At 38.8% G+C, this 11,585-nt stretch overlaps 1 long non-coding RNA gene across 2 annotated transcripts; it reads right to left on the minus strand.

Annotated features, from left to right (window-relative positions):
- Positions 1-1,544: 1,544 nt before the first annotated feature.
- Positions 1,545-10,086, minus strand: LOC309719103. Of its 2 annotated transcripts, XR_014280148.1 has the most exons (6): positions 9,335-10,086; positions 5,199-5,270; positions 4,256-4,400; positions 3,000-3,052; positions 2,442-2,596; positions 1,545-1,598 (listed from the first exon to the last, which is right to left on the minus strand). It is a non-coding gene; the product is annotated as an uncharacterized lncRNA (long non-coding RNA). The 2 variants fall into 2 exon arrangements; XR_014280147.1 differs by lacking the exon at positions 3,000-3,052.
- Between the last annotated feature and the right edge of the window lie 1,499 nt (positions 10,087-11,585).

The following is an 11,585-nucleotide window of genomic DNA, read 5'->3' on the forward strand; positions in this document are numbered from 1 at the left end:
TTCCACTCTGGTTACTAGCTTCAGACAGTGGAAGGTCAATGGAAAACACCCTCCACTGAATGCCACAGACAATAAAAAAGAAAAGCATTTTAAGAGCTTATAGTGGTAAAAATGCCGTCTGTTAGGTTTAAGTGGGAACCTCTGTTGCCAAAAATGAAGCTAACATGTAACAACACTTTAACAGTCACATGAGGCTGTCTTCAAAAGTAAAGCAATCCCCATCATCTTGTTAAGTGATGATGTAACAATCCCATTTCTGGAATCAAACATCTGTTATGTTGGATGAAGCTCTCGCTTTCTTAATGCACTCGTTGGTCTCTCTAGGACATGAGCCCCAGAATCAGTTGTTATTTTAGGCCTCAGCACTATTCAAATATGTATGAATAGTGTATGGACACCAAATATTTTCTGCAAATTAAAGTGTAATGTCATTTGTCCATCTTTTATATATAGTCTATGGTTAGGTGCATAATTTACCTTTTACTTTCCCTTTTATTTGGGATAAGATTGCATGTATAATGTAAATGTGGTTAATTAGTTCGTAATGACCTGATGAGAATTAGCATTAAACTTCTGTTTAATGTCTGCTGCCAAAAGCCATGCACAGTACACAGATGCTGGTGTGCTGTTGGTGTGAACTACCCAGGCTGTCCACAGGGTGGAAGTGTTTGCTAAAGCAACAAATACTGACATTTGTTAAGTGGAAACAGTATTGTTTTAAGGAAACAAACAAACAAAGAAATATGTAGTGTACAGCAATGGGTTTGTTAAGATGACTTCAGTTTCATTTGCTCCACTAGGTTCATAATCACAGCTCAGGGGTCAAGAGTTTCAAGTCTGTCACTTGCACACTGATTGGACCTCACAGCAGTGTCTCTCAGTTATTTCTCCACCATTCTTTAATACATCCAGATTAATTATCACTCCTTGCAAGGTATATTTATATAGTGAGCAAGCCTTTGACTCTGGCTTTAATTAGGATAAAGACATTTTATGATGAAACCTTACCTTTTAAAACAGCAGGTCTCTTTTGTCTAAAGCAGCACATAAAGTTGACTTTGCCCTGAAGAGGAACATGTGGCTGCGCTGTTTTTCCATGAGGATTAAATTGCCCTCTAGTATGAAACAAAATTTTAAAATGAGCCAATTTTCTATCGTTAAGTTAAGAATATGTCTCAGGGCTGACGTGCTAGACAATTCTTTTCTCTAACAGCATTGAAATGTGCTAAAACACTGAAGCAGCTCAACACCTTACTAAGATATTTTTTGCCAGTTTCTCAGAATTCTCTGGAGAAGAAATATGGTTTGGAGATGGGCAAGGAAATATGGGCAAGGGATGAAAAATCAAGTCAATGTGCAAGTGCCAGAAGCTGCATTTCCTCTAACGGCAAAAGCAAATCAATCTCCACAGACTCCCACGTTAAAAAAAGCAATGACATTACCATGCTTATTGGCTGCTGCAAAAACCAGTTTGGTCTCTAAAGCCAATTCCCCCTTTCCTATAAACTGTGCTAATGATACAAAAAAACACTCATTCATTATTAGTTTTATTCAGAAGGTAAAGTGGTTGAGATCTCCTCAGTGTGCCACCGTAAGCTCTGCAAAGAAAAGATGCATTCATGAGTTGAAGTGATTCTCCTGGACTTCTCTTCTCTCTTCACATCTGGCCACTGATAAGGACTTTTCTTTGTACCTCTATCTATGAATTGATTAATGTTTGTATCTGTTGAAGTGTAACAGAACTGGGAATTATTCTCTGGGTATCCCCTTTGGGGTGGCGTCAGGAAGGACACCTGACGTAAAACTCTGCAAAATCAACCTCCTGTGTTAAGAGAGCAGCTGAAAGTAGCTTTAATTATTCTCTGGGTGAAATTTCCACGGTGCTGTTATCTTTTAGGTCTTTACCTCCAGGTTAGTGCTAATACTGCATAAGACTTTTGATGAACAGAAACCTTTGAACATGCCTCCTGGTTCATGCCTTTTCTCTGTGATGAGCCCACACCTGGTGACATAATGAGCTTTTGGACTCGTGGGCGAGACTATAAAGATTAATCTCCCTTCTGTCTCATATGCAAAACACTATAAAGACCCTTAATGTTTCATCTGTGTGCATACGCAGTGTATGAGCCTGTCTGTGAGCATTTGTGTGTAGGTTAGTGCACTAATGCCTGAATGTGTGCTTTCGAATACCTCATTGCATGTCTTTATATACATATTCTATATCTGTGTGTGTATGTGTTACGGTTCATAAGAGTCTGATTGCCATGTAAAGACACTCTTAAGTTTTTTTTATGAGCCTTCTGGCTCTGGGACATTATCAGCTCAGTAATCATTGCAGCTCAGACAGAATGACTTCCAGTTTAATGTTGTGTGTAGAATGGAGGTGATAACGGGAGTCTGGAAGGGGAGGTGATGATGATGAGGAGTGAGGTACTTCTGACCTTCAGCTTTCAGCTTGAAAACCCACACTGCACCGCTTGCTTTGCAGAAGGTTTGCATGCAGCCTGAATAACTTATATGGCTGAATTATACAAGCTCTTGATGCACTGATGATCTCTGAGAAACATTTTTCTGTTGATGAGCTTCTGGGGAGGATCTGTGAAAGGTGAATGATGCAGAAGAAACTGAGTTACTGTAAGAAATTAGGTTAAGACAGGAAATCATAGAATGAGATAACATATAATGCAAGGATGTGGGAAATATTCTGGTTTACACTCTGCTGGTCAGTAATCAGATCTCTCCCATAGTACCATTTACTGTACAATGTTTCATATAACCATGACTGGCCCATTTGCAGTGTTGGGTTAATCAGAATGGGGAAGAAAGGTGAGTTAATTGATTTTGAACATGTCATGGTTGTTCGTGTCAGATAGGCTATTCTGAGCATTTCAGAAACTGCTGATCTGCTGGGATTTTTCCCCAAACAACCATCTCTAAGGTCTGACAAGAAATCAACTAGTGAATGGCAATTTTCTGGGTGAAAATCAAAAATATCTAACCTTTAAGATGGGCTTTAACAGCAGAAGACCACTCTGGGTAACACTCCTGTCAGCTAAAAACAGGGAACTGAAACTTCAATTTGCACAAACTCATGAAAGTTAGACAATAAAGACTAGAAAAATGTTGCCTGGTCTGATGAGTCTCTATTTCTGCTGCAACAGTCAAATGGTAAGGTCAGAATTTGCTGTAAACAACGTGAAGGCAGGGATCCATTGTCAGGGCTAGACGGGTCAGTGTGTTTGTGGAAGCAGCAGTCACATGACAGGTACACTGGACGTGATTAGCAGCAATACTCAAAATGTCTGCAGTGTTTGAACAATGCTCAGCTGGTACAATACTCAAATCATCTCAGACTGGTTTCTTGAACATGGCAATGAGTTTACTGTACTCTACACTCTACTGAAAAAAGAATTTAAAGAGCATAGCAGTTAAAAATAGACTACTATCTAGTACAAGATATAATAACTTTTATACATTAACCTAAGTGCTAAGGCCATGAGAGGTTGTGTGTACAAAACCCGCGGAAGCAATTTTACCCTACAAATTATAGTAATTGACCTGATAATTGATAAAGCAATTCTTTAATGTTTTTTATAAAAAAAAGTCAAGAAAGCCCTTATCTGTCAGAGTACATTAAACAGAGTACAACATTACAAAGCAGTTAGCACCTAACCAGTTATCTAATTAAATGTTAGCAGCTAAAGATATCACGCATTACTGGAAACCAAAAAAGGCCAGCAATGTCACTTAAAAAAAATGTTATGCTACATACTTGCTAACCACTAGCATATAATGTCAATACTGTGTTTGCTCTGCCGAAGTGTCTCTTTAAGATGATTTAAAAAAAACAAAAAACAAATACAAAAAACCCTTAAAACACAATCCAGATGTTTATCCATTGGACAAAAGTCAGGAAAGATTCATGTTAGCAAGGCCGCTTGATATATAAATATAAAAATAATTGGTCAGTTCTATTAATCACATAAATATGAGGACTTTCACAGTGATTTACCTGATCTTTACATAAAACTCTTAGTATTACCAGCCCTCTGGACAAAAGGTGGGCTTAGGCTCATTTAACCTACTAGCTATCTTTAGCACTACTTTTGTACCTTAGTGACAAAGCTCAAGGCTAGGCTAGTAAAACAGCTGCTTTACTGCACTATTCACAAATATTTTAGTATAAGCCTCAAAACAAAGTAGCACGTTGGAAAAATAACATTCCTTAACTCACGTATTTGAATAATCTTTTTACCTCTGCATGTGTTTGGCTCTTTCAACATGCTATGGAACACACACAGCCTTTGACTGATGAATAGGTTGGAAATGTCACGCCACAGGCATGGAAAAAACAGGCCAGAGGGATACAGCGCGATTCTGCATGGCATCAGGTCCATTCCCTGTAGATTCACAATGAATGGCCCGAATGAGTCAGTAAGATGGGCCACTGGTGAAACAGCGTGTAAAGGTGTGTTGCAATGTGGGTCAGCTTTTTTGATCAATGACTGGAGGTAAAAAAAAAAAAAAGGGCTGGTGACAGGTGTATTAAAATAGAACATCTGGTGACATAAGTCTGTATGGATTTCTCATGTTTTTATGCGGTGAAGTGGTTCGTTTTAAGGTCAAAGTCGAGAATCATGGATTGGTTGTGTAAGTGTGTTTGTGTGCGTGTGTGCTTATGTTTAAATAGGCCAGGAGAGGACTCCCTGGTCCACAGAGAGGAGGCCGGTGAAGGTGACCTAATATCAAAGAATGAAGCACAAATTGATTTTAGAGAATGGATTTCTGGAAGGACATTTGTGTCAGACTGAGGCAGATGGATGAGAAACCAGCCACCTAAAACAGCAGGTGCCAAGTGAAAATGCAAACCAGGCTTTTTAAACCTGGCTGGAATTTTTCTAAAATTTTAAATATGTCCTTTCTAAACCCTTTAGGGGATATAAAAAACAAAAAATAAAAAACCAAATAACTGGGGCAGCAGGTTGGTGTAGTTATCAGTACCACATGCTTGCAGGCTGAGGGTTGGGGCTTTTCTGTGTAAAGTTTGCATGTTCTGCCTATGACCCCCCCCCCAAAAAAAATCTATCCATTGACTCCAAACTGTACATAACTCAGCTGCCAGGCTTTTAACTAAAACCGAATAGAATTGACAACTTCACCGTGTGTGTTAGAATGCATTGTAAGATTTTATTGATTACCTTCAGCGATCTTGCTCCCAGCTACATCTCTTATCTTGTAGTGAAGTACATGCTGGTACATACTTTGAGGTCCTAAAAAAGGGGACAGAGTAGTGCAGTAAGAATGAACTGTAATGCTGCGTCAGAAAAAATCAGAGAAAAAGTTATAGACTTCACACCCGCTGTCAATTTATTCATCAATTAGCCAAATGTACCTATTGTCTGGACTGCTGGAGGAAGCTGGTGTAATCCCAGGCAGGTACAGAGAGAACATGCAAACTCCACTCCAGCCACGGTCTAAACCTTTTTGCAGGGTATCACTACCAACCGCTGCACCACTGTGCCTCCTCTCACACCTCCAAATAGCTTGCACTTTCCATTTTGGGGAAAAAAAATGGCTTCAGCATTTCTCATCTGTGGTGTCCAAAAAGTAAGATTTTTCAATGATCTGACCAGCATACACAGGCAGAGTCATTGATGTGGAGCTCCTTCGCACATCACCCATTCAATGAATGGCTCAGGGGCCTCAGTTTGGGGCTGTGTTATTCATTTGACTTCCTGCAGTTCACTGACCCTTAAAGTGCTGACAGAGCTGGAAGGAAGAGCAAACGTGCCTGGCCGCAAATACGTGCCGTTGATGAATAGCTGGAAGGAGAGATCTATAAAGGGCATGGTATTACGAAGGAGGGGACAGAGGAAATATGGCCAATCCCAGAGGTTGTACAGTACAGATGACACCCCCCTAGTCCCCACTTCCAACACTTCCCCCCACCAAAGAAACATCATTAGTATTCTTGTAAAGCTTTCCATCAGCATCCAGTGCATACAAAAGAAACTGTACATTACTAGTGTTTTCTGTGAGTGGGGTGCAGCTGCTCTCAGAGGATTTAGTGGTATGCCACAGCAGAGGATGGAAGGTAGATCAGGGTTGGCGGAACTGCAGCAGAGCAGTTTGTTATTTGCTGAAAGCCACTCCGAGCTCTGCAAACGGTGATGAAGTGCAAGCAAGAAGGGATTTAAAGTGACTGCAGTAGGAGAAGGGGGAGGGAGTTCTGAGACACAATAGGGTTGAATTTCCCAAGGTGTTAATAAAAAGAAGACTGAGGCCTAACCTCTTTACATCTGCCCGGTCAGAGCAACATGTCTTGGGTTAATACTGGGTTTTGTTTGAAGCCTTGATTATGCTTACTGTGCCCGTGAGTCTTTTGCTATCAGCTATGGTGTCTCCAGCTGCCTGTATTTGTGTCAGCAACAGTGTCAAATCAAAGCTTTGGCTAATTCCAAATATACAAAGTTTCAGAAACTAGAGGATGTTACATTTCATCTAAATGTAGGGCATTTAGAGCCATAATACTTTATATATATTTGGCAGTGACAAACTGCAAAAATCACATGATGTCAACAAGTAACTGTAACCCTTGGTGTGAGGTCTACCCCATCACTGGCTGAACCTAACCCAATGCTTTCATATGTCATATCTCAGCCAAACGCAACTCTGTATCTGGTCCAGTGAATAAGAGGATGAGTTGTGGTCAGTGTTGGGGTTGCTACTTAGGAAAAGTAATGTATTACACAGGTACACGAGGTACAGAACCATTCCCAGATAGAGTGTTTTGCATTAGGGAAAGGTAATGTGGCATGCAAAGTAGGAAAAGAAACCAGCTGTTATGAGTTTCTTAAATGTGAACACTGTGTTTATCCTAGTAAAGGAGAGTAAACTCAACATGTCCATTTTGACTGACAGATCACCACACATGTGGGGTGTTAGGTGGTGTTAAATATGCATTCATTAAGGTAGTAGTATCCATCCTTCATAATGATGTGAGACCCAATGACAAAAGCATGCAACAGTGCTTCACACCGGTGGTGAGAGGTACCAAGACACTCGAGTTCATTTCTCACTTTCAGCACAAAGAGAAAGGCTGTATGCTAGACCTTCTGGAGAACCTCGTTCAAATTCAAGAATGAACAATTTAACCTAGTGTAACAGATCTCAGACATCAGCATATGTCAGCTGAACAGCTAAGTAGGGGAAGAGGGGATAAACTAGTGTCTTTTTAATTTAAAACCAAACCAATAGGCAAAACAACCCTCCCGTTTTTAGTTGTTGTGAGATAATGATGATCGGTGTAATGCTCCCTACACATATTCAGTTTAGAGGGCACTTCTGTGTTATGTTGTTGAGATGCTGGCATGTGACAACACGTTTAATGCTCTAATGTGGAAACAAGGACAACAGAGATGAGGTTATACATCTCACTTTAACTTTAAATTGAAAATCTTTCCTGAAACGTTAAATATAAGCTTTAAATAACTGTTTAATAAATGTATACAGTCTAACTGTAATTAACAGAAAATATGTGGACAAAAGAAAACTGGATTAATTACTGCTACAGCTGTGAGAAAATGTGTCAGGTCAGCCCAAAGGAATGTCAGGAAGAGGATGCAGAAGAAGTTCAGTCTCTTGGCAGCACGTCTATGTGCATTTACAATGCAAAGGCAGAAGGCTGAAAAGGCTGAAAAGGTTAACTCTGTTTCCTAAAAGCTATTTTTAAATGCTGCTCATTCGCATGAATAAATATAAGGACATGCTTCAGCTGAATACCAGGGAAAGTTATTTGATCCATTAGTCATGTAGAGGAAATAACACGCATCAGTGAGAATAGTCAACATGCCTAGCTTTTATTATTTATTTACAGCCCACCCTTAAGGCCAAGCTGTGGCTTACGGTTTTACAGAAACACAACCCCATCTACACAAAAATTTCTTTGCTTATGCTTAATCTCTACATTTCATGAAATTCATCCTGGTAGTTTTTGTGTAATCTTTACAAACTGACAAAAAACTGACTAAATAGTACTGTAAAAAAGCCTTAGCAAAGCATCCACCTTAGTTAAGGAATTAACTTTTCCCTTAAATAATAAACTCAGCTGCACATTAATGTCTTAACTTCAAGACATAAGGTCATTAGTGACTTCTGAGTGTGAGGGTTAGGTTCAAATCCGGCTCTACATGGGAATTCACCAATGTGGTGTCTAAAAATGAAGAACTGTGACTCTGAAACACACGTATGAGACTTGATCTGAAAGATTTTCTAGACTCTTAGACTATGCTACTGTAGTATGTGGAGAAAATGCAACCTGTTCTGGTAGCTGTTATACCTCAGTCACAGGTCTAGAGTTGCTAAGGAAAAATGGATATTCTCCAATCGATCGCAAGTGTCATGTAAGATGCTGTGGATTGGATGCAAAATGCAGGACTCACAGACACAGATGGTTGAACTTAAAGAGGTACTGGGCAAAAAAACACTCAAAAAATAAACTCACAAAAAACAAACCTTAACTAGAAAACTGGGAAACCAGGAGCAAGGAAAACCCACAACACAGAGAACACACACATGCATGGGACGACGCAACAAAAGGAAGAGGAAAACACAGGGCTTAAATACATGAGACATAACAAAGGAAGTACACACAGGCAGGAAACACAGCTGGGACTAATAGACAGAATGACACGGGGGAAATAAAACACACCAGAGTTTGATAAAGTTTTCTTTCAGCTACACTAGCTACAATAGGCAAATATTCAGAAAATAGAACATGATATCTCATCCCAACTGGCCAGATGGCAGATGACACCACCCACCCTGAGCCTATGTCTACTGGAGGTTTCTTCCTGTTAAAGATTTTTTTTTCTTCCCACTAGGGCTGCTCAATTAATCGAATTTTAATCACGATTACGATCTGGGCTTTCAACGATCATTAAAAATGACTGAGCCGATTATTAGCCCCTCCCTCATTTATCCGCGACACCTTAAAGGCCGGTCCGTGAAAATATTGTCGGGCATAAACCGGTCCGTGGCGCAAAAAAGGTTGGAGACCGCTGATTAAGAGGACCCGAGGGAAGCTCGGAAAGCTAAGCAGAAGTTATTTGGAGAGTGACTGCCGTTGGTTGAAAAGAGAGTTTAAAAAAAAAAACTTCAGTGGTGTTGCACACTATTTTATATTATTTTTTAAAAGTCATTGTTAACCCTTTAAAGCCGGTCAGAGCAGCACGCTCCGTTTTGCGTAACTATTGTTAAATCCCTGTAGAACCTGAACCGTGTAAGCTAGCACAATAATTTGTTTTGCATATGAAACCGGAGGAGTTGTACTTACATCTGATGCCATCAGCTTGTCCTCGGTCACGGTTTCCTTCCACATATAGCTTTGCAAAAATTGCATAAAAAGCGCTTGCAGGAACAAAAACATAATATTCCAGAAACACGCTTTGCCGTTCCTATCAGCTGGTCGTAACACTTCCCACAGTGAAATGATGCATATGCTGTTTTCTTTGCAAATTTGCATCATAGGATTGTTTTTTGTTTTTCCTGCAGTATATAAAAATTGCTGTATCTCCAAAATAAAACTATGAAGACACTCAAAATAAATTTCCTGTGGTGGGAAACTATTTTTTGCAACTTTATTGTATTTAAAGTTTTGAGGGATAAACCTCTTAAATTTCTCCAAGTAGAAATATATGTAAACAAAACAAACGCGATTTTCAATTTTTTTTGTAGTTTATTGCACTTTTTTGCAATTTATGTAATTACTATGCACTTAATGCATACATATTATTAAAATATGGGCTATAACAGTTGTATTGATGTATAGCAACTTGAAATGCTCCCACAAATGGCACTACAGCATGTAAAAAAATAATATAAGCTCTGGTGGACTTGGTTCTATAGTAGGTCTTAAAGGGTTAAATAAATATCGTCAAATAATCGTGATCTCAATTTCAGTGAAAATAATCGTGATTATCATTTTTGCCATAATCGAGCAGCCCTACTTCCCACTGTCGCCAAAGATCTTGGCAACAGTGGGGAGGAACTGTTGGGGTTGTCTGTTTTCTTTGTATTATCACAGGGTCTTTAAATTGCAATGCAAAGTGCCTTAAGACAACTGTTGTTGTGATTTGGCACTATATATATATAATAACATTAAAATTAAAATAGATGAAAATGAATTAAATTGATATCTTTTAAATGAAATCTAATACATTCATTCTGGCATTTGAGGTTTTCTATTAAAAGCTTTTCCATTAAGATATTTCAAACAGACCAGAGACTAATATAAAATGAGGTGGATATCACATTAACCAAGTGCAACAGGCTGACATTGAATCAGAATACCCTTTGAGGCAGGATCAAAGCAAGATCAATGATCAAACAGAAAATGCATTCACTGTATTATAAACAGACATTTTTTTTTCTGCTGCTACATGTCATCAAAAAGATTTTACTTTTTTTTTTTTTTTTGATATGGTAGTGTTATGAATGATCTCAAGTGTTTTTCTTTTGACTTGTATGAATTTTCTTAAAATACTGAATTTTTAAAACCACAAAGGTGTTTTTTAGCAGATTGTTTGGTTTTGGCAGAAGAGTCATTTAAAAAAAAATGTTTTCTTTCGTTTTTCACATTTTTGCCATTGTGAAAATCTATTATTATAGATTTCACAATGGCTTGGATTCGAGAGACAGACACTATCTCTACTTTTAAGATTAGGCTTAAAACTTTCCTTTTTGATAAAGCACATAGTTAAGGCTGGCCCAGGTGACCCTGAATCCTCCCTTAGTTATGCTGCAATATGTTAGGGGATTCCCAGGATGCATTGAGTATTTCTCCTTCAGTCACATTTCCCACTCACTGTGTTAATAGACCTTAATAGACCATGTCTTTTAACCTGTCTTCCTTCTCTCCCCAACCGGTCACCACAGATGGCCGCCCCTTGCTGAGCCTGGTTCTGCTGGAGGTTTCTTCCTGTTAAAAGGGAGTTTTTCCTTCCCACTGTCGCCAACGTGCTTGCTCATAGGGGGTCATATGATTGTTGGGTTTTTCTCTGTATATATTATTGTAGGGTCTACCTTACAATACAAAGCGCCTTAAGGCGCTGTTGTTGTTATTTGGTGCTGTATAAATAAAACTAAATTGAATTGAACTGAACTGAACTGAATTCTCCCTAAAACTCTGTGCAACATTCTTCCTTCTTCAACTTCCACTCATCATGAAGAGTCAGCCACATGCTGGCTGCTGATAAACTGCTGTTTTCTGTTACTAGTTACTAGGTAAAAGAGAAAATGAAGTTCTTTCTGAATAAATAATTTATTTGAACTGACTTCACAGAGACCTGAGAATCAAGATATGCCAGGTATATGAAAGTTAAGTGCCATTTGATTCTCATGTGGTAGGTGTATTGTTACTTTGCATTAAATGTTCTCTTTTTATACTTTACTTTGAGTGTGGTGAAGAAAAAAGATAAAAATAAATACATTGTTTTTTTCTGGGTAACTTCAACATGGGAAACCAGAGTATCACATATACATCTGCCCTGGAAAACTGACTGGTAAAATGTAACTACGACAGAGTA

Source organism: Aulonocara stuartgranti (genome assembly GCF_965226115.1).
Source record: "Aulonocara stuartgranti genome assembly, chromosome: 12".
NCBI lineage: Eukaryota > Metazoa > Chordata > Actinopteri > Cichliformes > Cichlidae > Aulonocara > Aulonocara stuartgranti.